Source organism: Ovis canadensis, chromosome 25 (genome assembly GCF_042477335.2).
Source record: "Ovis canadensis isolate MfBH-ARS-UI-01 breed Bighorn chromosome 25, ARS-UI_OviCan_v2, whole genome shotgun sequence".
In the NCBI taxonomy this organism is placed as follows: Eukaryota; Metazoa; Chordata; class Mammalia; order Artiodactyla; family Bovidae; genus Ovis; species Ovis canadensis.
This window is the reverse complement of record NC_091269.1, coordinates 34,712,099-34,739,246: the sequence shown is the minus strand read 5'-3', so window position 1 is coordinate 34,739,246 and position 27,148 is coordinate 34,712,099.

The following is a 27,148-nucleotide window of genomic DNA, read 5'->3' as shown; positions in this document are numbered from 1 at the left end:
ACACCTCAACATAATAAAAGCTATATATGACAAACCCACAGCTAACATTATCCTCAATGGTGAAAAATTGAAAGCATTTCCCCTAAAGTCAGGAACAAGACGAGGGTGCCCACTTTCACCGCTACTATTCAACACAGTTTTGGAAGTTTTGGCCACAGCAATTAGAGCAGAAAAAGAAATAAAAGGAATCCAAATTGGAAAAGAAGAAGTAAAACTCTCACTGTTTGCAGATGACATGATCCTCTACATAGAAAACCCTAAAGACTCCACCAGAAAACTACTAGAGCTAATCAATGAATAGAGTAAAGTTGCAGGATATAAAATCAACACACAGAAATCCCTTGCATTCCTATACACTAATAATGAGAAAGTAGAAAAAGAAATTAAGGAAACAATTCCATTCACCATTGCAACAAAAAGAATAAAATACTTAGGAATATATCTACCTAAAGAAACTGAAGATCTATATATAGAAAACTATCAAACACTGATGAAAGAAATCAAAGAGGACACTAATAGATAGAGAAATATACCATGTTCATGGATCGGAAGAATCAATATAGTGAAAATGAGTACACTACCCAAAGCAATCTACAGATTCAATGCAATCCCTATCAGGCTACCAGCGATATTTTTCACAGAGCTAGAACAAAGAATTTCACAATTTGTATGGAAATACAAAAAACCTCAAATAGCCAAAGCAATCTTGAGAAAGAAGAATGGAACTGGAGGAATCAACCTGCCTGACTTCAGGCTCTCCTACAAAGCCACAGTCATCAAGATAGTATGGTACTGGCACAAAGACAGAAATATAGATCAATGGAACAAAATAGAAAGCCCAGAGATAAATTCACCACCTATGGACACCTTATTTTCGACAAAAGAGGCAAGAATATAGCAATGGAGAAAAGACAATCTCTTTAACAAATGGTGCTGGGAAAACTGGTCAACCACTTGTAAAGGAATGAAACTAGAACGCTTTCTAATACCGCACACAAAAATAAACTCAAAATGGATTAAAGATCTAAACGTAAGACCAGAAACTATAAAAATCCTAGAGGAGAACATAGGCAAAACACTCTCAGACATAAATCACAGCAGGATCCTCTATGACCCACCTCCCAGAATACTGGAAATAAAAGCAAAAATAAACAAATGGGATCTAATCAAAATTAAAAGCTTCTGCACAACAAAGGAAAATATAAGCAAGGTGAAAAGACAGCCTTCTGAGTGGGAGAAAATAATAGCAAATGAAGCAACTGACAAACAACTAATCTCAAAAATATACAAGCAACTTATGCAGCTCAATTCCAGAAAAATAAACAACACAATAAAAAAATGGGCCAAAGAACTAAATAGACATTTCTCCAAAGAAGACATACGGATGGCTAACAAACACATGAAAAGATGCTCAACATCACTCATTATTAGAGAAATACAAATCAAAACCACAATGAGGTACCACTTCACACTAGTCAGAATGGCTGCAATCCAAAAATCTGCAAGCAATAAATGCTGGACAGGGTGTGGAGAAAAGGGAACCCTCCTACACTGTTGGTGGGAATGCAAACTAGTACAACCACTATGGAGAACAGTGTGGAGATTCCTTAAAAAATTGCAAATAGAACTGCCAAATGACCCAGCAATTCCACTGCTGGGCATACACACCGAGGAAACCAGAATTGAAAGAGACACATGTACCCCAATGTTCATCGCAGCACTGTTTATAATAGCCAGGACATGGAAACAACCTAGATGTCCATCAGCAGATGAATGGATAAGAAAGCTGTGGTACATATACACAATGAAGTATTACTCAGCCATTAAAAAGAATACATTTGAATCAGTTCTGATGAGATGGATGAAACTGGAGCCAATTATACAGAGTGAAGTAAGCCAGAAAGAAAAACACCAATACAGTATACTAACACATGTATATGGAATTTAGAAAGATGGCAATGATGACCCTGTATGCAAGACAGCAAAAAAGACTCAGATGTGTATAGTGGACTTTTGGACTCAGAGGGAGAGGGAGAGGGTGGGATGATTTGGGAGAATGGCATTGAAACATGTATACTATCATGTAAGAATCGAATCGCCAGTCTATGTCCGACGCAGGATACAGCATGCTTGGGGATGGTGCACGGGGATGACCCAGAGGGATGTTGTGGGGAGGGAGGTGGGAGGGGGGTTCATGTTTGGGATCGCATGTACACCCGTAGTGGATTCATGTCAATGTATGGCAAAACCAATACAATATTGTAAAATAAAGTAAAAATAAAAATAAATAAATAAATAAATAAAATGAATGGTTCAGGATAAGCAAATTCATATAGACACAATTAGTGGTTCCAGGGGTTGGACAGCAATGGGCTTGTGAGAACGGGAGGTGATAGCTGAAGATGATACAGGGTTTCCTTAAGCTGATGAAAATGTTCTAAAATCAATTGTGGTAATAGTTTCATACCTCTATGAACAGACTAAAAGTTATTGAATTTACATTTTAAATTAATGAATTGTATAATGTGAATTAGATATCAATAAAGCTATTATTTTTTAAAAAATGGGCCAAAACACTAAACAGACATTTCTCCAAAGAAGACATACAGATGGCAAACACATGAAAAGATGCTCAACATCACTCATTATCAGAGAAATGCAAATCAAAACCTCAATGAGGTACCATTTCACACCAGTCAGAATGGCTGTGATTCAAAAGTCTACAAGCAATAAATGCTGGAGAGGGTGTGGTGAAAAGGGAACCCTCTTACACTGTTGGTGGGAATGCAAACTAGTACAGCCACTATGGAGAACAGTGTGGAGATTCCTTAAAAAACTGGAAATAGAACTGCCTTATGATCCCACTGCTGGACATACACACCGAGGAAACCAGAATTGAAAGAGACACATGTACCCCAATGTTCATCACAGCACTGTTTATAATAGCCAGGACATGGAAACAACCTAGATGTCCATCTGCAGATGAATGGATAAGAAAACTGCGGTACATATACACACTTGAATCAGTTCTAAAGAGGTGGATGAAACTGGAGCCTATCATACAGAGTGATGTAAGCCAGAAAGTAAAATACCAATACAGCATACTAACACATATATATGGAATTTAGAAATAAGTTAATGATAATCCTGTATGAGAGACAGCAAAAGAGACACAGATGTATAGAACAGTCTTTTGGACTCTGTGGGAGAGGGAGAGGGTGGGATGATTTGGGGGAATGGCATTGAAACATGTATAATATCATAAGAAATGAATTGCCAGTCCAGGTTCGATATAGGATCCTCGGGGCTGGTGCACTGGGATGACCTGGAGGGATGGTACAGGGATGGAGGTGGGAGGGGGGTTCAGGGTGGGGAACATGTGTACGCCTGTGGCAGATTCATGTTGATGTGTGGCAGAACCAATACAATATTGTAAAGTAAAAAAAAATAGTAATAATAAAATAAAACCTTCCTTAATCACCTCATTTCTGAGTTTTTCTATTTGCAATTCATTGTCCCAGCTTCTACCCTTTGCTTGCTTGCTTTCAGTTCACTCTGGAATCCTGCATATCAGTTCTCATCTGCTTCGTGGGCATGTCTTTCCATGTGCCTCCCAGGTCATGGGGAATTTATTCTTCTCCTCATTCACTTTGTTAGATTGCATACTTTTCCCTTTGCTCATATGTAAGTAAATAAGTTTTTGTCTGCTTTTCAGAGGGAGGAGAGGTCAGAATAACTTTTCTAGATTCATGACTATAAACTCCCTTTTCTGTTTTTCTCTCAAAGTGACTTAAAAATATGGCCTTGGACTTGGTGACACCTCCCTTTTTAACTCTCCAATCCCATTGTTATCTGGATATTTTTGCTCATTTTGTTACTAATCTGCTAAATTTGCAACCTATTCTCAATAGTTCCTCCTGGAAGGAAATACTGGCGTATTATGATTAATGGTCTATAGGGTCCAGGCTGTCCCAGCACCATCAGATCTCATCAAGCACATCCCTTGTTCCCATCTGTGATCCAGATCCTATGAAACTCCCAGCCAGTTCAGCTGCATTTTCCAGTGAGTATGTGTTAGGGATACAAAGGTTCTCAGAACCATTCAGGATTCACACTGCCTTCCCTTGACTTCCTTCTACAAAGATGCTGATACCACATAGGTATCCTGACTCTCAAGGGTTTTCCCTGGTCCACTCATATCTAGGTGTTTGTGGAGACATCTTAAAACCCAGTAACAGTAGATAGGTAGAAAGATAGATGATAAATGAGACAGATGATAAATGGAGAAATAAAGAGATGGACAGATGAATGGAAGGATAGATGGATGGATGATAGTCAGACAGACATACTGTGTGTGGCTTGTCAGATTTTATATTCTAGCTGCCCTATTAGTTTTACACAGGGCAGTGATTCTCTACTAGGGGCAATTTTGTTCCCCAGGGGACATGTGCCAATGTCTACTGACAGTTTTGGTTGTCACAACTGAAGCTGGGGGTAGGGGTGAGAACAGTACTACAGGCATCTCATGGTTAAAGCCCAGGAATGCTATTAAACCTCCTACAATATGCAGGACAGCCTCCCAGAACTAAGAATTCTCCAGTTCAAGCTATCAGTAGTGCAGAGGTTGAGAAAACCTGGTCTACAGATTTAGGGGAGATTCAAAATTCAGCCACAATTGACATCTTCCTCTATGCTTCCCAACTGCCTCATCAATTCTTCATCCAGAAATTGTGTTCACTTCTGTCCCCTGCTATTCCCCCCTAGTTCAGGCCCATACTATCTTTGACCTGAACTACTGTGGTAGTTTCCTAAGGTCTGTGTGAAGCCACTCTCCTTTTCCCCCCAGTCCAAATCACTCTATCCACCCTGCTGGAGCAATTCGCTCAAAGCACAGCTCACATCATGCCAAACATCTGCTCCAAGAGATTCACTGGTTCACTGGTATCTCGTAAATAACGTTCAACCCCATCAGCTGCAAATTCAATGTTTTTTCTATGCTCTGTCCTTAATTTATGTTCCTTTTATTCCCTGTACTCCTCGAGACATAACTTGCAATTCAGTCAAGTGGGAATCTCCACCATTTGACAAATATGTCTCTTTTCCCCTCAATTCTTTGTTAGGACAACTACCTCAATTTGTAGCATCTCATTTTCCCTCTAGACAGGTCCCAAAGCTCCCTTGTACATGAAATCTTTTCTTTCCCTCCTCATCTTCTCCCCGACCACTCCAACCAAAACTTCCCTGCCCCTCTTTTAGATATCCTAACATTTTAGATACACTTGTCTTACAGCACTTCAATTATATGCTACAGTATAATCACAGTACCTCCCACACTACTGTAATTCCACTGTGGATAAGGATTGAGTATTTTTCGTCTTGGCATTCCCCTCAGCACCTAAGAAAGACTTAGAGCAGCTGCTCAGTAATACTTGTTAAATTCATGAGCAGAACTCAGCCCTACGGAGGTAAAGTGGTCATCTGAAATTCATCCTTCTGGTCAGTGGCAGAGACCACATGGCTCTAAAACAAAACTATGACAATGGATTCCTAAGATCATTTTGTGTACATGATACTACAATTATCACATTATTGGTAGTAATTACAAATCTAGGACTGGGTGTTGGACAGGCAGCAAGAAAAACCAAACAGGTAACATGGTTGCTATTACTGAGGAGAATTTCTAGGCATAGCTATTCATGCAGGTAGAAGGTCAGCAAGTGATTAACCAGATACAGAACTGAATACTAAACATCAATTATTTGATACTCCATCTCCCAAAGCTTCATATCTCTAACACCCTAAGAATTTATCTCTAGTTTGAGTTGCATTTTTAAAATAATAGGATTATATCCATAGAAGAGACATAAGTCTTAATAGACACACCATACTTTGCCTCAAATCCCCTCCCTTTTTTTAGCACTACGTATAGACCAACAGACTGGTTCCAAAAAGGAAAAGGAGTACGTCAAGGCTGTATATTGTCACCCTGCTTATTTAACTTATATACAGAGCACATCATGAGAAACGCTGGGCTGGAAGAAACACAAGCTGGAATCAAGATTGCCAGGAGAAATATCAATCACCTCAGACATACAGATGACAGCACCCTTATGGCAGAAAGTGAAGGGGAACTAAAAAGACTCTTGATGAAAGTGAAAGTGGAGAGTGAAAAAGTTGGCTTAAAGCTCAACATTCAGAAAATGAAGATCATGGCATCTGGCCCATCACTTCATGGGAAATAGATGGGGAAACAGTGGAAACAGTGTCAGACTTTATTTTGGGGGGCTCCAAAATCACTGCCGATGGTGACTGCAGCCATGAAATTAAAAGATGCTTACTCCTTGGAAGGAAAGTTATGACCAACCTAGAGAGCATATTGAAAAGCAGAGACATTACTTTGCCAACAAAGGTCCATTTAGCCAAGGCTATGGTTTTTCCAGTGGTCATGTACGGATGTGAGAGTCGGACTGTGAAGAAAGCTGAGTGCCAAAGAATTGATGCTTTGAACTGTGGTGTTGGAGAAGACTCTTGAGAGTCCCTTGGACTGCAAGGAGATCCAACCAGTCCATTCTGAAGGAGATCAGTCCTGGGATTTCTTTGGCGGGAAACATGCTGAAGCTGAAACTCCAGTACTTTGGCCACCTCATGCGAAGAGTTGACTCATTGGAAAAGACTCTGATGCTGGGAGGGATTAGGGGCAGGAGGAGAAGGGGACGACAGAGGATGAGATGGTTGGATGGCATCACTGACTCAATGGACGTGAGTCTGAGTGAACTCCGGAAGTTGGTGATGGACAGGGAGGCCTGGCGTGCTGCGGTTCATGGGGTCACAAAGAGTCAGACATGACTGAGCGACTGAACTGAACTGACTGATAGAATTATCTATATATAACTATGTATAGAGTTATCCATATTTATACTATGTATAGAGTTATCCATATTTATACTATGTATAGAGTTATCCTGGCACGAAACATTTCATATACACATGTATTTCTGCAGGTAGAACTTGTCTGGTGCTTTCCTGATGGTATGTTATGTGCACTGAGAGAATCACCACTCTCCAGAACGCCTTCCCATCTACTATTCCCTGTATTCTCTGCTCATTATAGATTCACATTTTGATGTGTAAAACAGGGATCTTCATAAATCATTTAGGCCAGGAAGGGATAAGTTTTGGATTTCCTGCCCCCAGAGCAGGCACTACGATGTCACTGAGCTGTGACACTGGGGAGAAGAACCAGGGTATTTATGAGAACCAAGTACTCCACAGGGCGAGCGTGCTAAGTCACTCCACGTGTGTCCAACTCTGTGCAACACCATGGACTGTAGTCTGCAAGGCTCCTCTGTCCGTGGGATTCTCCAGGCGAGAATACTGGATGGGTTCCCGTGCCCTCTTCCTGGGGATCTTCCCAACCCAGGGATGGAATCTGTGTCTCCTAAGTCTCTTGCTTTGGCAGGCGGGTTCTTTACCACTAGCACCATCTGGGAAGCCCAAGTACTCCACAGTAATTGGGCTGTTTTCACAATTTGGCTACTCAAACCTTCCTCTGTTCACTTCTAGTCATTTCTTCATTCTCAAGTTTCTCTACAACACAACTAGACACAAGCCCTGTGCTTTTAAAAGTTTTCTGTCCAGGAAATAAAACCTAAAAATATGTTTTACAATAAGGATCTACGGAGTTGGTGATGGACAGGGAGGCCTGGCGTGCTGCAATTCATGGGGTCGCAAAGAGTCGGACACGACTGAGTGACTGAACTGAACTGAACTGTATAGCACAAGGAGCTCTGCTCAATACTCCGTAATGGCCTATATGGGAAAAGAATCTAAAAAAGAGTGGAGGGGGCTTCCCTGGTGGCTCAGTAGTAAAGAATCCACCTGCCAGTGCAAGAGACCCAGGTTCAGTCTCTGGTTTGGGAAGATCCCACATGCTGCAGAGCAACTAAGCCCATGTGGCATAACTCTTGAGCCTGGGAGCAGCAACTTCTGAAGTTTGCAGGTCTACAGCCTGTTCTCCACAAGAGAAGCCACTGCAATGAGAATCCTGCACACCACAACTAGAGAGTAGGCCTTGCTCGCTGCAACTGGAAAAATGTCTGTGCTGCAGCAAAGACCCAGCACAGCCAAAAATAAATTTAAAAAAAGAATGGATGTATACACAGGTATAACCAAGTCACTTGGCTATACACCTGACACTAACACAATGTTGTAAATCAACTACAATCCAATAAAAATTTAAACATATATATATATGTATATATTTACTATCACTCTTTTAGCAAGAAAGAGACTATGTGCCTCCATGTTGGAAGAGATACCTGTACATCATATTATACAATTATTATGTAGAGATGACAAACTGAAAAAAAAATCCCTATCATACAGTTCTTAGGAGTATCAAATGTAGAACAAAGCAGGCACCAAATCATTTTCAAGTAAAAATATTAAGATTCTAAAAATGCAACAGGTTTTGTATGATCCTATAGTTTAAATACACATTATTTAAAGTATTCAAGATTGTTCCTTTTTTCCCCTTGGGGATTAGAATTATTCTCAGATCTAGACTTTGTCATGTCTCTGAATACTAAATATCAATTAATAGTAAAAGAAGAAAGCTGTGCAACACGTGAAATATGGGCTTCTTACTCATCTAGTTCTCTCTGCCAGGTACAATGATTTGGGCTAAATTCATACCATCTGGTTTCAATTTCTAAGCAATATTCTTCTCAGGGATACCTACTTTCACTATTACTTGCTATCACACCTGGAGAGCAAACAGACAGGTAAGGCTCAGTTGCCTAGTTACTATCTTCTTTTGTGCCATGCTGAAGCCATCTTTGTATGGTGTCCTTGGCATCTTTGTCAGGCTGTGTATTGTCATCCCACTTATTTAAGTTCTATGCAGCATACATTATGTGAAATGCTGGGCTGGATGCAGTTCCAGCTGGAATCAAGATTTTCAGGAGAAATATCAATGACCTCAGATATGCAGATGATAACATCCTAATGGCAGAAAGTGAAGAAGAACTAAAGAGCCTCTTGATGAAAGTGAAAGAGGAGAGTGAAAAAGCTGGCTTAAAACTCAACATTGAAAAAACTAAGATCATGGCATCTGGTCTCATCATTTCATAGCAAATAGATGGGGGAAAACATGGAAACATGAAAGATTTTATTTTATTGGACTCCAAAATCGCTGCAGACAGTGACTGCAGCCATGAAACTGAAAGACACTTGCTCCTTGGAAGAATAGCCGTGACAAACCTAGACAGCATATTACAAAGCAGAGATATTACTTTGCCGACAAAGGTCCTTATAGTCAAAACTATGTTTTTTCCAGTGGTCATGTGCAGATGTGGGGCCTTCCCTGATAGCTCAGTTGGTAAAGAATCCACCTGTAATTCAGAAGACCCTGGTTTGATTACTCGGTTGGGAAGATCCACTGGAGAAGAGATAAGCTACCCACTGCAGGATTCTTGGGCTTCCTTTGGGGCTTAGCTGGTAAAGAATCTGCCTGCAATTCAGGAGACCCTGGTTTGATCCCTGGGTTGGGAAGATCCCCTGGAGAAGGGAAAGGCTACCCACTCCAGTATTCTGGCCTGGAGAATTCTATGGACTGTATAGTTTTGGGGTCACAAAGAGTCAGTCACAACTGAGCAACTTTCACTTTTACTGTACAGATGTGAGAGCTGGACCAGAAAGAAGGCTGAGCACCGAAGAACTGATGCTTTTGAACTGTGATGTTGGAGAAGACTGTTGAGAGTCCCCTGGACTGCAAGGATACTAAGCCACTCAATCCTAAAGGAAATCAAGCCTGAATATTCACTGGAAGGACTGATGCTGAAGCTGAAACTCCAATACTTTGGCCACCTGATGGGAAGAGCCAACTCACTGGAGAAGACCCTGATGCTAGGAAAGACTGAGGGCAGAAGGAGAAGGGGGAGGCCTGGGATGAGCTGGTTGGATGGAATCATCAAGTCAATGAACATGAGTATGAGCAAACTCTGAGAGATAGTGAAGGACAGGGAAGCATGGCCCGCTGCAGTCCATGGGGTCACAAAGAGTCAGACACGACTGAGCAACTGAACAACAACCTCGTCTTCTTTAAGAAATGAAGCCCTCACTGATGGACCCAATTTCACAAAGTTCCACTATCTAGCCGATAGTTGTGGTTTCTTTATTTTGCACACAGACAGGGCCACAGATGAGATTACGATGGAGCAGACATTCACTCCATCACCCAACTTCCTGTTTCCTGGGAGTAATAGTCTTCCGCAGCTGCTGGATGCTAACCTTGGCCCTGTGACTATCTCTGGTCTCATGCATAGGAAGCAGACTATAATGCTCTGTCTTGATTTGGGTCTGGCCACCCATGTGATTTGCCATGTTTCCTGACATGGCACAAGACTTGAAGGAAACTTTGCCTTGCCCTAGGAGTTACATACCTTGAATAAGCTCTTGTTTAAGGACAACAAGATACGTGAAACAGAGTGTGACTGAACCTGTAACTTGGAGCCAGAGCAGCTGAATCAGGGCAAGCCCACAGACTTGTGAGAAATAAGTGGTTATTGTGTACTGGGAGCATAACTATGGCAATCATTAGCTTTAGGCCATGAGTAATATACAGAGGTCTTAATAATCTATTGGCTCAGTGATAGCAGCTCAGAAGTAAAAGATCCCGCCTGTCAATGCAGGAGATGTGGGTTTGATCCCTAAATTGGGAAGATCCCCTGGAGGAGGACATGGCAACCCAATCCAGTATTCTTGCCTGGGAAACCCCAGGGACAGAAGAGCTTGGTGGGCTGCAGTCCATGGGGCCGCAAAGAATCAGGCACGACTGAGTGACTAAACAACAACAAATAATCTATTACCTACTGCAACAATGGCCTCTTTGCCAAATCTGACTGCAGTTTCAATCACCTCTGATCATCGTGCCCAGCAGTGCCACTCTCAACATCCAAAATCTCTTTTTTAATCATGCTGCTTCCTATATAATGGAATACATGTATTTGTAATTCAGAGTGTGTTTCCTGCACTATATCTCCTGAAAACTAACAGTTCTCAAATGATAATAAATACTCCTTGATAAAGGCATTTACAATCATACGTACTTGGGAAACACAGGGTTGAAGAAATGCTGATTAAGCTTTTGTTGTGTGCTATTTTCTTAATGCAGAAATTCTCAGAGCCTTTACTATGTAAATGTTCATCATGCTTCATTCAGAGGCATAATTTTTGAAACTTACTAACCATGGAAAATTTCCCAGAAATACCTCAGAGGTGACTGGTGTTCCACAACACTCAATTTGGGACATGGTTGTCCATAGCACAAAGCCAAAAACCTCTGTCTGATTTCTCTATCAGGGAAATGCTGGCCTTGCAGAAACAGTTTGGAAACTTTCCTTCTTCTTCAGTTTTTTGCAGTAGTTTGAGAAGGATAGGTATTGAGTCTTTATATGTTTGGTAAAATTTACCAAAGCTGTCTGGTCCTGGGCTTCTGTTTCTTGGGAGTCTGGGGGTAACTGATTCAATTTCATTACTAGTAATTGGTCTGTTCCAATTTTATATTTCTTCCTGATTCACTCTTGGAAGATTGTATTTTTCTAAGAATTTATCTATTTCTTTTCCATTATCATCATACTTTCTGGAGTATAATTGTTCACAGTAATCTTTTACAACCCTTTGTACTTCCGTGGTGTCAACCATAACTTCTGATTTATTTGAGCCTTCTCTTTTCTTCTTCATGAGGCTGGCTCAAGATTTACCTATTTTGTTTATCTTTTCAAAGAACCAGCTCTTAGTTTGATGGATTGTTTCTTTTGTTTTTGTAGCCTCCATTTCATTTATTTTTACTCTGACCTTTATGATTTCTTTCCTTCTACTAACTTTGGATTTTGTTTGCTCTGCTTTTTATAGTTACTTAAAGTGTAATGCTAGATTGCTTGAATTTTTTCTTTGTTGTTTTGTTTCCTGAGGTAGGTCCGTATGGCTATAAATTCCCTCTTATGAACAGAACTGCTTTTGCAGTGTCTGATAGATTTTGAAACACGTTTTCCATTTTCAATTGTCTCAAAGTATTTTTCTATCTGGGCTTCCCTTGTGGCTCAGACAGTAAAGAATCTGCCTGCAATGTGGGAGACCCAGGTTTGATCGCTGGGTCAAGAAGACTCCCTGGAGGAGGATATGACAACCCACTCCAGTATTCTTGCCTGGAGAATCCCATGGACAGAGGAGCCTGGAGGTCTACATTCCATGGGTCTCAAAGAGTCGGACATGACTCAGTGACTAACACACACACATTTTTCTATTTCCTCTTTGATTTCTCCCTGGAATGTTTTAGTTCATCTTACTTGGGATTCTCTGTGCTTCCTAGACTTAGGTGTCTGTTTTCCTCACCAAGTTAGAGAAGTTTTTAGCCAGTATTTCCTCAAGTAGGTTTTCTGTCCCTTGCGCTCTCTCTTCTCCTTCTGGATCCCTCTAATGTGAATATTAACATACTAGATGTTATCCCAGAAGCCCCTTAAACTACCCTCATTTCGGGGGTTTCTTTTTGTTATCCCTGTTGGGTGATTTATTATGGCCTGCCTTCCAGATTGCTGATCTGTCCTTTTGCTTCATCTAGTCTACTATTGGTTCCCTCTAGTGTATTTCTCATTTCAGTTATTACATTCTTCAACTCTGATTGGACTTTTCCCCCATCTCATTGTTTAAATTCTATTATTATTCCTCCATTCTTTTAATGAGTTTGGTGAGCATCTTTATGAGCATTATTTTTAACTCTTTATCTGGAAGATCACTTATCTCCATTTCATTAATTTTTTTTTCCTTTTAAGGTTTTGTCTCTTTTGTTTGGAACATATTCCTTTCTCTCTTCATTTGGCCAACAATCTCTGTGTGTTTCTATGTGTTAGGTAAACCAGCTGTCTCCCAGTATTGCAAGAGTAGCTTTGTGTAGAAGGTAACTTGTGGGGCCCAGTGATTCCCGCTGATCACCAGGTGCTCCAGGAGTGCCCCTGTGTAGGTTGCGTGTGCTCTGCTATTATGCCTGGGATGGGACTAATGGAGGTGCAATGGTGTGTGGGGCTGACCCTCAGTGAAGCTGGCTCTAAGGCCTGGTCACAACTATTGTGGATGCTCTGGTCTGTATGGCCAGCCCCTTGGGGTGAGCCACTTTGGTTGAGGATGATTGAAGGGGCTCTAATGAGAGCTCAGGGCACCTGCTGGATATGATGAGACGGAGGGCCATTTTAGAGGGGCTCCAGTGCTAGCTGAGAGTGTCCACCAGATCTGGCAGGAGGTGGAAAATTGAAGGAACACAGACTGGGTCAGGTCTGTAGCTGAACCTGGGGCAGGGGAAGTCATGCTAGCAAAGTCAAAAGTGATACCTGATGTTGCTGGGGAGGAAGAATCAGTATTGTGAGAATGACTATACTACCAAATGCAATCTACAGATTCAATGTGATCCCTATCAAATTATCAATGGGATTTATCGCAGAACTAGAACAGAAAATTTCACATTTCATATGGAAACATAAAAGACTCTGATTACCAAAGTAGTCTTGAGAAAGAAGAAGATAGCTGGAGGAATCAAGCTTCTTGACTTCAGATTATACTACAAAGCTACAGTCATCAAGACAGTATGGAACTGGCACAAAAACAGGAATATAGACCAATGGAACAAGGTAGAAAACCCAGAAATAAACTCATGCACCTATGGGTACCTTATTTTTGACAAAGGAGGCAAGAATATACAACGGAGCAAAGACAGCCTCTTCAGTAAGTGGTGCTGGGAAAACTGGACAGCTACATGTAAAAGAATGTAATTAGAACACTTTCTAATACCATACACAAAGGTAAATTCAAAGTGGATAAAAGACCTAAATGTTAGACCAGAAATTATAAAACTCTGAAAGGAAAACATAGGCAGAACACTCAATGACATAAATCAAAGCAAAATCCTCTATGACCCACCTCCAGAGTAATGGAAATAAAAACAAAATAAACAAGTGGGACCTAATTAAACTTTAAAGTTTTTGCACAGCAAAGGAAACAATAAACAAGGTGAAAAGACAACCCTCATAATGGGAGAAAATAATAGCAAATGAAACAACTGACAAAGGATTGATTTCCAAAATATACAAGAAGCTCATACAACTCAATAACAGAAAAACAAACAACCCAATCAAAAAGTGGGGAAAGACCTAAACAGACATTTCTCCAAAAAAGACAAACAGATGGCTAACAAAAACATGAAAAGATGCTCAACATCGCTCATCATTAGAGAAATGCAAATCAAAACTACAATGAGATATATCACCTCACACCAGTCAGAATGACCATCATCAAAAAGTCTACAAACAATAAATGCTGGAGAGGGTGTGGACAAAAAGGAACACTCTTGCATTGTTGGTGGGAGTGTAAATTGATACAGCCACTATGATTAATGGTATGGAGCTTCCTTAAAAAAGTTGGAATAAAACTAACATATGACCTAGCATTGAACTCCTAGGCATATAGCCTGTGTGTTAATTGCTCAGTCATGTCTGAATCTTTGCGAGTTCATGAACTATAACTGGCCAGGCTCCTCAGTCCATGGAATTCCCCAGGCAAGAATACTGGAGTGGGTTGCCATTTCCTTCTCCAATACCCTGAGGAAACCAAAATTGGAAAAGACACATGGACCCCACTGTTCATTGCAGCACTATTTACAATAGTTAGGACAGGGAAGCAGGCTAGATGATCATCAACAGATGAGCGGATAAAGAAGTCATGGTACATATACACAATGGAATATTTCTCAGCCATAAAAAGGAATACATTTGAGTCCGTTGTAATGAGATGGATGAACCTAGAGCCTATTATACAGAGTGAAATAGGTCAGAAAGAGAAAGAGAAATATCATATACTACTGCATATATATGGAATCTAGAAAGATGGTACCAATGAATCTATTTGCAAGGCAGCAATAGAGAAACAGACATAGAGAAGAGACTTATGGACCTGGGGAGAGGGGAGGACAGAGTGAAATGCATGAAGTGAGTAACATGGAAACTTACATAATCATATGTTAAATAGATAGCCAGTGGACATTTGCTGTATGTCTCAGGGAACTCAAACAGGGTTCTGTGTGAACCTAGAGGGGTGGGATGAGGAGGGAGATGAGAGGGAGATTGAAGAGGGAGGGGACATATGTACACCTATGGCTGATTCATTCTGATGTTTAACAGAAAACAACATAATTCTATAAAGCAATTATCCTTCAATTAAAAAATAAATTATTTTTAAGTGATACCTGTTGGTGCCAGGCCAGCTAGAGACAGAGTGAGCTGAAAACAAAACAAAAGGAAAACACACTGGTGCCCATCAGCTCCCCTGTTCCAACAGTTCCCTGCCCCTCAGGTACATGGCCTAAAATTAGTCATTGAATCTCCTCCACATATAACCTAGGCACTTTTCAAACTGCTGCCTGTGCACTGGGACTTGGAGCAAGTAAGATTTTGAACACGCTCCTTAAGTACAGATTCTCAGTTTCTTATAGCTCTCCAGTTCTTCCAGGCATAAGCCCTGCTGATTTGCAAAGCCAGATGTTATGTGGGCTCATCTCCCTAGTGCAGTCCCTGGGGCTGGGGAGCCTGGCATGGGATTCAGAGCCCTCATTCCTCAGGAGGACCTGTGAGCCTCTGAGCCTCTCCTACCTGTGGGTTGAAGCTCTGGGGATGTGGGTTCTGGCCAAATCACATCTCCACCCCTCCTACCGGTCTCAATGTAGCTTTATCTTTTTATCTTTGTTATTGTTCAGTCACTAAGTCATGTCCAACTCTTTGTGACCCCACGGACTGCAGCACTCCAGACTCCCTGTCCTTCACTATCTCCGGGAGTTTGCCCAAACTCATGTCCATTGAGTCAGTGATGCCATCCAACCATCTCATCCTCTGTCACCCCTTTCTCCTCTACCCTCAATCTTTCCCAGCATCAGGATCTTTTCCAATGAGTCGGCTCTTCCCATCAGGTGGCCAAAGTTACTGGAGCTTCAGCTTCAGCATCAGTCCTTCCAATGAATATTCAGGGTTGATTTCCTTTAGAATTGAATGTTTTGATCTCCTGCAGTCCAAGGGACTCACAAGAGTCTCCTCCAGCACCACAATCTGAAAGCATTAATTCTTCAGCACTCAATCTTCTTTATGGTTCAACTTTCACAACCATATGTGACTACTGGAAAAACCATAGCTTTGACTAGACAGACCTTTGTCAGCAAAGTAATGTCTCTGCTTTCTTAATATGCTATTTAGGTTTGTCATAGCTTTTCTCACAAGGAGCAAGCGTCTTTTAATTTCATGGCTGCAGTCACCATTCACAATGATTTTGGAGCCCAAGAAAATAAAATCTGTCACTGTTTCCACTTCTTCCCCATCTATTTGCCAAGAAGTGAGGGAGATCCTTTCTGTTAGTCTTCAGGTCTTTCTCAGAGATAGTTTGACTATGTGTAGTTATAATTTTAGTATGTCCATGGGAGGAGGTGGCCCAAGATCTTCCTACTCAGCCATCTTGCCCCTTCTCCTCTTTTAGTCTTTATATTTTCTCTCACTGTGATAATCTGCACACTAAATTATAAACATACTTTATTTTTATATTACAATGAGAATTTGAAAAAGGATAGATACATGTATATCTATGCCTGAATCACGTTGCTGTACACTTGAAGCTAACACAATATTGTTAACTGTTCTCCAAAATAATATAAAAAGTTAAATATACACATATTATAAAAATATATTATTTTCATTTTCACTAAGACATATTTCAAGCAACTAAAATTTTACCTACTCTTCGCTTTGCCAGTTATTAACATCTTCATATGTATGCCTTTGATTTTTATGTTGTTTTCAAGAAAAATAATTAGAGAGTGACCAATGCCCTTTGATATGAAAGGATCCCTGCCCTTTATATCCACTACTGCAGGCAGGAATCCCTCAGAAGAAATGGAGTAGCCATCATGGTCAACAAAAGAGTTCAAATGTAGTACTCTGATGCAATCTCAAAAACGACATAATGATCTCTGTTCATCTCCAAGGCAAACCATTCAATATCACAGTAATCCAAGTGTATGCCCCAACCAGTAATGCTGAAGAAGCTGAAGTTGAATGGTTCTATGAAGACCTACAAGACCTTTTAGAACTAACACCCAAAAAAGATGTCCTTTTCATTATAGGAGACTGGAATGCAAAAGTAGGAAGTAAAGAAATACCTGGAGTAACAGGCAAATTTGGCCTTGGAATGTGGAATAAAGCAGGGCAAAGACTAATAAAGTTTTGCCAAGAAAATGCACTGGTCATAGCAAACACCCTCTTCCAACGACACAAGACAAGACTCTACACATGGACATCACCAGATGGTCAACACCAAAATCAAACTGATTATATTCTTTGCAACCAAAGATGGAGAAGCTCTATACAGTCAGCAAAAACAAGACCAGGAGCTGACTGTGGCTCAGATCATGAACTCCTTATTACCAAATTCAGACTTAAATTGAAGAAAGTAGGGAAAACCGCTAGACCATTCAGGTATGACCTAAATCAAATCCCTTATGATTATACAGTGGAAGTGAGAAATAGATTTAAGGGACTAGATCTGATAGAGTGCCTGATGAACTATGGAATGAGGTTCATGACATTGTCCAGGAGACAGGGATCAAGACCATCCCCATGGAAAAGAAATGCAAAAAAGCAAAATGGCTCTCTGGGGAGGCCTTACAAATAGCTGTGAAAAGAAGAGAGGCGAAAAGCAAAGGAGAAAAGGAAAGATATAAGCATCTGAATGCAGAGTTCCAAAGAATAGCAAGAAGAGATAAGAAAGCCTTCTTCAGCGATCAATGCAAAGAAATAAAGGAAAACAACGGAATGGGAAAGACTAGAGATCTCTTCAAGAAATTAGAGATACCAAGGGAGCATTTCATGCAATGATAGGGTTGATAAGGGACAGAAATGGTATGGACCTAACAGAAGCAGAAGATATTAAGAAGAGGTGGCAAGAACACACAGAAGAACTGTACAAAAAAGATCTTCATAACCCAGGTAATCATGATGGTGTGATCACTCATCTAGAGCCAGACATCCTGGAATGTGAAGTCAAGTGGCCTTAGAAAGCATCACTACGAACAAAGCTAGTGGAGGTGACGGAATTGCAGTTGAGGTATTTCAAATCCTGAAAGATGATGCTGTGAAAGTGCTGCACTCAATATGCCAGCAAATTTGGAAAACTCAGCAGTGGCCGCAGGACTGGAAAAGGTCAGTTTTCATTCCAATCCCAAAGAAAGGCAATGCCAAAGAATGCTCAAACTACCACACAATTGCACTCATCTCACATGCTGGTAAAGTAATGCTCAAAATTCTCCAAGCCAGGCTTCAGCAATATGTGAACCGTGAACTTCCTGATGTTCAAGCTGGTTTTAGAAAAGGCAGAGGAACCAGAGATCAAATTGCCAACATCCGCTGGATCATGGAAAAAGCAAGAGAGTTCCAGAAAAACATCTATTTCTGCTTTATTGGCTATGCCAAAGCCTTTGACTGTGTGGATCACAATCAACTGTGGAAAATTCTAAAAGAGATGGGAATACCAGACCACCTGACCTGCCTCTTGAGAAATCTGTATGCAGGTCAGGAAGCAATAGTTAGAACTGGACATGGAACAGCAGACTGGTTTCAAATAGGAAAAGGAGTACGTCAAGGCTGTATATTGTCATCCTGCTTATTTAACTTCTATGCAGAGTACATCATGAGAAACGCTGGAGTGGAAGAAACATAAGCTGGAAACAGTGGAAACAGTGTCAGACTTTATTTTGGGGGGCTCCAAAATCACTGCAGATGTGACTGCAGCCATGAAATTAAAAGAATCTTACTCCTTGGAAGAAAAGTTATGACCAACCTAGACAGCATATTCAAAAGCAGAGACATTACTTTGCCGAATAAGGTCCATATAGTCAAGGCTATGTTTTTCCTGTGGTCATGTATGGATGTGAGAGTTGGACTGTGAAGAAGGCAGAGCGCCAAAGAATTGATGCTTTTGAACTGCGTTGTTGGAGAAGACTCTTGAGAGTCCCTTGGACTGCAAGGAGATCCAACCAGTCCATTCTGAAGGAGATCAGCCCTGGGATTTCTTTGGAAGGAATGATGCTAAAGCTGAAACTCCAGTACTTTGGCCACCTCATGCGAAGAGTTGACTCATTGGAAAAGACTCTGATGCTGGGAGGGATTGGGGGCAGGAGGAGAAGGGGACGACAGAGGATGAGATGGCTGGATGGCATCACAGACTCGATGGACGTGAATTGGAGTGAACTCCGGGAGTTGGTGATGGACAGGGAGGCCTGGCGTGCTGCGATTCATGGGGTCGCAAAGAGTCAGACATGACTGAGAGACTGAACTGAACTGAACTGAATGCCCTTTTTACTGCTCTTCCCCAATTCCAAGTTCCTCCCAGAGATGATTACCATCCTGAATTCATCATTTCTTATATATTTGTATAATTTTACCACCTATTTTTTGATCCATAAACAAAGTAAGGCTTGAGTTTTATGTTTCTTAATTTATAAAACTGAAACTATGCTATAAATATTCTTTTATAACTTGGACATGACAGTTTTGGATGTCTTCACACTGTCCTATGTAGCTCACATTCAGCTATTTTTAACTATAGCATAGAATAATATATCACAATTTTTTATCTTCTTTTTTTTCTCTTAATGGATGCAGGAGATGCAGTTTGATCCCTAGGTCAGGAAGATCCTCTGGAGTAGGAAATGGCAGCCCACTCCAGCATTCTTGCCCCAGACATTCCTTGGGCAGTGGAGGCTGGTGAGCAGCACTCCATAGGTTTGCAGAATCTGACACGCCCGAGCACACACGCACACATGTATTCAATTTTTGTTATTACAAAAAACGCTGCAACCATCTCAAAGTGTTTTTCTGAATATGTACATTGCTAACTCTCCCAGATGCTGTAGTTAAATCCAACATGCTCAGTCACTAAGTTGAGTCTGACTCTTTGTGACCCCATGAACTGTAGCCCACCAGGTTATACATCCAACCATATCCAACATGGTCATGCTCATTTATAATCTCACAGCAACAGGTGAGAACTCCACACTACGCCTTCACTTTTACAGGTGTAGTCAAACTTTTAAATCATTGCCCACTCTCATGATTAGGAAAACATACTCATTATTGGTACTTTTAATTTGAAATGGTCTTCTTACTAATAAAACAGAGGATTTTTTTTCATGTTACTGGCCTTCCTGGTTTTGTGAGATGTCTGTTTGTTAACTATGAATACTGTATTTTTTTTTATGAAACTCCTTCTAATTATAAGAGTAATATATTCTTGGTTGTGAAATACTACAGCAAACTGGAGAAAAAAATGACCTCAAAGGCCACCATCCACTGGGTAATATTATTAATGTTTAGCTGCATTTTCCGTATAGTCTTTTCATATACATAATTGTATTTTAAATTAAGTGAGAAGAAACTGTGAATAGAGCCCTTGTGATAAAGTTTTCCACTGGGTTGTTTATAAACCTGACCAGATAAAATCCCTAGGCCTGGAGTTAATATGTTTGAGAAACACAGAACACCAACAGTCAGATCTTTGGCCTTGAAAATTTCCAGAATACAGAGACTCACTTTACTTTTGTGTAGAACAAAAGCACATCTTTTGTTCGGTCCTTTTCCAGGTTCTCCAGCCCAATAACATAGTTCATTCATTGTCAGCAAGCCCTTGTAGCGAAAAGTACTGTGAATATTGCAAGAGCTTTCAATGGAAAAGGAGCAAAGGAGAGTAACTGATATGGCTCAAGAGTTACATCTGGTGCCAAGAAAGTGGGGAAAAAAAAAAAAAAGTGTGAAAGGAAATGCTGTGAGGGTTGGCTTAGCCACGTTAACCTCTTCAGGCTTCAAATGACAAAATCCAATTTTAGGATGCAATGCGAGACATAAGCACAGTGCCGAGAATTTTTATTTTTGCTCATTTTTAATCTCCTACATGTTTATACTCCAAGAGATGGTGAAGGACTGGGAAGCCTGGTGTGCTGCTGCCCATGGGGTTGCAAAGAGTCAGACATAACCTAGCGACTCGACAGCAACAACAGTATGTTTATAGTTTATTTTTAAATAATATGTTTTTATTTTCTTATTGAAATGTAATTGACATCAGTACTATATTAGTTTCAGGTGTACAACAAAGCGATTCAACATGTATATACACTATGAAATGACCACCACAATAAGTCTAGTTACCATCTATCACCACATAAATTTAGTACAATATTACCAAGTATATATTAATCTTACACTGTACTTTGCAGCTTGATAGCTTATTTCATAACACTTTTAAATAACAGAAGGACCACATCTATGAATAGTTTCTGAGCCTTGGAATAATGGTGAAGGGCTTTCTGTTGCTTTTACACATGAGAGGCAATCTGAATGCTTTGAAAATTCTTAGGTTACAAACTTTTCACCCCAAACCACCAAGATTTTTCTCAAACTCTGGCATTTGCTATTACAGAAAGGTTAAAATCTGTCTTGATAGGCAAGATTTTTTTTCCTCCTGAGTGAATGTAGGACTTATTTTTATTCTTCTAATTCAAACATTTTGGCCGGTTGTATTCAAGTGTGATTCTCTGCTCTTCAACTTTGTCTAAGATGCAGTGAATCCTTCTGTTCTCAATACTTAGGTCTTAGTATGACTCAGAGAAGTTGTTTTTTACTTAACATACGTCTTTGCTTATTGCTTCATTTCCGGTTGTTTTTATTTTCTTGTTTTAAACACCTAAAGTTGTCAGGCTTCATCTCTATTATCTGCCTTGGAGAGTCATATCTTCTTCATTATTTTCATCTTTCTAGCCTTTTTTCTGCATTTCTTAAGAGTTCTTGAGTTTGTTCAATACCTCAGTGGCTTGATTTTCCATAATGCCTCTTCTCTTCTTGGCTGCTATTCAATTTTATCCTGCCATTTCATTATAGGTTCTCCAAAAGTCCTTTCTTCACTCAGGAATCTCCCGTCTCATTTCACCAATGTCTTTCAATACGATTTTCTGTTACTTTTTTACGAGGAAGAGGCATCTTGCATTCTACTCTAAATGATCCGATTTTCTAATTCTCTCCTGTTTACTGGTAGAAACCATTCTCTGAGGTTTGCTCCTCCTCTATGTCTTAAACTAATCCTATCCTCCTTTGTGTACACAATTTTTAATGTCCCTCCATATTCTATTTTTTGTGTGGTCAGTCATGTCCAACTCTTTGGGACCTCATGGACTAGAGCCCACCAGGCTCCTCTGTCCGTGGAATTTTCCAAGCAAGAATACTGGAGTCAGTTGCCATTTCCTTCTCCAATTTGTTTGTTCACTTTGCTTCCAAAAGTTAAGCTGTCTATCTATTGGATTTTCTTCCCCAATGGACAAAGTATGTGAATTGCCTTCAGCCCCTTTCTTTGTGTTCTTTATAGGAGTAGACTTCCTTTCTCATTGCCTAGCTGGAATATTCACTGGTGGGCACAGCTTCTAGTCTTAACCCTCAAAGGCCAGTAGTCCTTAACCCCCATTTCATCTACAATGACTCTGCCAGCTGAGAAGGAAAATTCTTCCCTCCCCCGCTGCGTAGTATTCTGACCCTGGGACCATGCTGTTATTATTCATTCAGAGATCCAACTGGAAGAAGGGATACACAGTGTGAACCAGTGTCAGAAATCCCATTTTTATCATTTTGATGGTTGAAGCCCTGCAGATCACTGAAATATCTCTAAGTATTTACTCTGATATACTTTTTTAATCAAATCTTTGCTTAGTAGGAAATCTTAGCAACATATATATTAAATTAGTGTATGTCACTGGATAACAGGTAGAGAAGATTTGCTATCAAATCCGATGCTCCCTACTGCCACTTATACCTACCTCCCTTTAAAAGTTCATGCCTAGGGACTTCCTGGCAGTCCAGTGGTTAAGAATCCACCTTCCAGTGCAGGGGACATGGGTTGAATCCCTGGTCAGGAAACTAAGATCCCACATGCTATGGGGCAACTAAGCCTGTGCTGCAAGTACAGAGCCCATGTGCTCTGGAGCCCACACACCATAACTAGAGAGAAAGCAATGTAAGATCCCACATTTTACAATTAAGATCTGATGCAGCCATACAAAAAAAAATAAAGAGAGTAAGCACTAAAAATAAAAATAAAGTTCATGCCTATTCCCTAGAAATTAATCTAATCTTATTCATTGCTCATGAAACAATAGACTTTAACAACTATTTTGTGATATAGTGTAGAAGAATCACTTCCAAATCCCAACAATGTCTCTTTGAATATTCCCAACTTACCATGAAGGCATAAGGAGTGGTTAAAATACAATTCTGGTGTGGCAACTGGGTTCTTGTTTGCAGTCAACAGACTCTGACTCTGGCTGATTTAAACCAAAAGGAATATATTGCAAGGATACTAGGAGTTCTTAGAGTTGATAGGTAAGTGGGACACCAAGTCTGAAAGAGACAGGAGAAGCAGCAACCTGGGAATCCAGAATCAAGGACTGCAGAAACCAGAGGAATGAACCCACAGCAGGAAGAAGCTAGCTGCTACTCCCAAAGGTGATTCAAGTCTGATCATGTCTGATCTGGTCTTGTCTGCTTGGTACTTTGTTCAAGATTCAAATTCCAGGGAATGAGCAACCAGCTGGCTTTACAACACGTGCATACTCCTTTTATAGGTGACAGCAGAGTTCTTGCTTAGGATCCCACCATATGGTACTCTGAGGGAAACATTAACTGCCACATGGAAACTAAGGTGATGATAAAAAAAACGAACAGATCCGAGGATGACAAAAACCTCATGAATGTCCACCACGTGTAGGCTGGAGGCCTCAGATTTCACCCACCATCTTACGTCTTATCTGATTTCTTCTTTCACTTTAATTAGCTGAATCCTTGTTGGCTCTGTACCTCAAAACTGTTGATCAGCTTTGCACTCGAGGCTCTGGATGAGAACTCACATCTTAACTGGTGGGAAGAGACTGTTTGGAATCAACTGAATCTACAGTAAAAAATTGACTGCTCCCTTCACCTACCCATGTGATCTTGGACAAATCACTTAACTTTTGTAAGCCACAGTTTCCTAATTGATCATGATTTTCTGTGGGACAGCCAACAGCCAAATCCTGGCAAACTTTCTTCACGTCTTAAACCTCAGAGCAGGTGTCTCCTCCAGGCCTCTTTTTCCCCCTCTAAGCTGAAGTAAGGGTTGGTCCTTTGCTTGCTGAAACCCACTACTTATAAATCTATCAGTATACATAGGAGGTTGAGTTCTTAAAATGACTCTTTGTGTCTTCGTCTATATGTTCCCTTTTAGCATGGGTCTAGTTTATCTTTGGCAATAAGTGATTAGGTTGAACACTGGTACGGTTATGAAGCTGATAATGACTGATATTTCCTTTGAATATTAATATTTAATAACCCCCATCTCTTAGTTAACAGGTGTCCACTGTGTGTCAAACACTATTCCTATATACTATAAGGATATATTAAATATAAATGTGTGTGTGTGAATCACTCAATCGTGTCTGACTCTTTGCAACCCCATGGACTATAACCCATCAGGTTCCTTTGTCCATGAAATTTTCCAGGCAAAAACACTGGAGTGGATTGCCATTCCCTTCTCCAGGCGATTTTCTTGACCCAGGGATTGAACTCTGGTCTCCCGCATTGCAGGCAGATTCTTTACCATTTCAGCCAACAGCAAAGCCCACATTAAATTTATCATTTATATATATATAATATACCCTAAATTATATATTTATATAAATACATTATCTCTTCCCTTCTTCACAATTCTTTGAAGTATGGATTATTATCCCCATTTCATTGATGAGGAAACTAAGACGAGTTGAGGTTACAAGTCTTACCCAGTGTGCAAAACTAATTTAAATTATCTGTCTGGTTCAAAGCCTATTCTCTTTCCATTTGAGCACACCTTTTCTCTGCTCTCACTGTTATGATGATAGATCTCCCTAAAAAGGCACACTGTGCATATTTCAACTTTTTTAGCATTTTATATGCTTTACTATTTTCCCTGGAAGGAAATGTTTCTTAGTGTCTTCCATCTGTGTGCTATAAAAAATTATTTGTCAGGTATTATAGCTCCTAGCAACTAAATGCCAACCTGATTTGGAAATAAGATCTTGGGTCTGAACTAGAATTCAAGATCTGATTCACAGCCCATTTCACAGATGGAAAAATGGAACCACAAAGATACAGTATGACTGCCAGACTCAAATAGGCCACTCATACAGTGGGCTCAGGTCTTCTATCTCTTAGGATGGCAACATGTGTTTGGAAAGACTATGGACTGTGTAACCAAACAATGCAAGATGCAGATATTGACTGCTGCTTGATATGTGACCTCAGGCAAGTTTTCTGACTTCTCTGAGGTTGTTTCTTCATTTGTAAAATGAAAATAATACTTACATTATAGAGGTGCCATGAATGTTGGAGGAATGTTGGAGATGAATCGTGAAAGTACCTAATACAGGGCCTGGCACAGAGTAAGCGCTCATTAACTGTTAGTTCTTTCTGCCCATCACAGTCTAGCCATGTCCTGGAGCACACACGGCCTTCCACACATCTCTCCTCCTTCTTGGCACCCACATAAATCTCCCATTGAAGAAATCTCGAGCTACGAGTGTATGAAGCAGAGTCCATTCTACTGAAAGCATTTTTTTTCTTAATTTAAAGAAAGAAACAATAAAAAGTGCTGAGCCAATATTTCTACTCTTCAATCATTAAATATTAATCGATGTCAATGCATTTGAGGGAGCCTTTAGCTGTGACAGGTGAGCTGAAAGTAGAAATTCTGATTTAACGAGGCCTCCTGGCCTCTTTGGTAAAATGTCAGGGTGCAGGGTGTGGTGGAGAATAATTAACTGTTAAACAACCTTCTGAAAAAGATCAGTAACTACGAAATTGGATAAAAAGACAAAGCAGCTCTTATTTTTCCCCAAACACATTTTCGCTTTGGGATTTTTTCCCTTTTTTTCCCTGAATCAACCCTGATTCAACACCACCTAAGTTGATACGCCCTTAACTGTTTTGTTTAGACTGGGCTATGAAATGATTAGGCTGCTGAAATGATGAATCAGGGAACCCTGCAGGATTTTTCACAGTCTCTCTGAACAATGCCCCATATCATACTTACAATGACAGGCTGTATTTTTATATTTGACATGTGAGAGGAACATGGAAAATAACACACTGACAGCACCTTAGATACCAGTCATACATCTTCCTAACACAGATTGATGGGTGGAAAAGAATATTATTTAGTGAGCCCTTCTTAAGCTCTCCTAGGAAAATATATAGATCCACCAGTGGATTGACTTGAAACTCATATTAACATTCCTTACGAGCAAGAAACAGAAAAGCAGCCACCATCCATTTTGACACTAGCACAAGGAGCAGAAAAATTAGCAGAAACCAATCCTGTACCTGTACATTTCTCACTGATGGGTCGTGGTTTGCTCCTCCCCAGCCTAGGAAGCAGAGGAGGTGAAATTTTCTCCATCCAGGCACACTAATCTTTCTTGAACTCAAACTAAAGATGAAAGATAAGCTGCTAGGAAAATTGAAGCCACTGCTAGAGCTGCTCAGAGAAATAAGTTGAAACAGAAAAGATCTGAGATGGAATAGCCATGGCTAACCGCATGACTATAGAGAGACTCCAAGAGTCACGTGGGCCGGTGGCTACCACCTATGAGGGAACTGAAGCATAACAGATGGAAAAGAAAAAAAAAAAAGTGTCCGAGCGTGGAGGCTGTAACGTGCCAGAACATACCCCTCCAGGAGGGCAGGATTTATCCCCACAGTTGCTGGGAATACTGCTGCTGGCAGCTCTGTTATGAGCCCTCTCTGGGAAGTGACTCTGCCAGCAGTCTGCCTCTTGGGACAGTCCACACCAAGAGACAGGGCAATACAGAATTATAAAGGCCTGGCCCCAGATCCCCGAAAGGAACAGGTCTGGAAGGTCATCCTAGGTTCTGAGCCCCATGAGTTAGCTAAGACCTGCATTAGGATTCTACCCTATCCATTCAGTCCTTTTTCCTTCCCTTCTTAAGTACAGGTGTCAG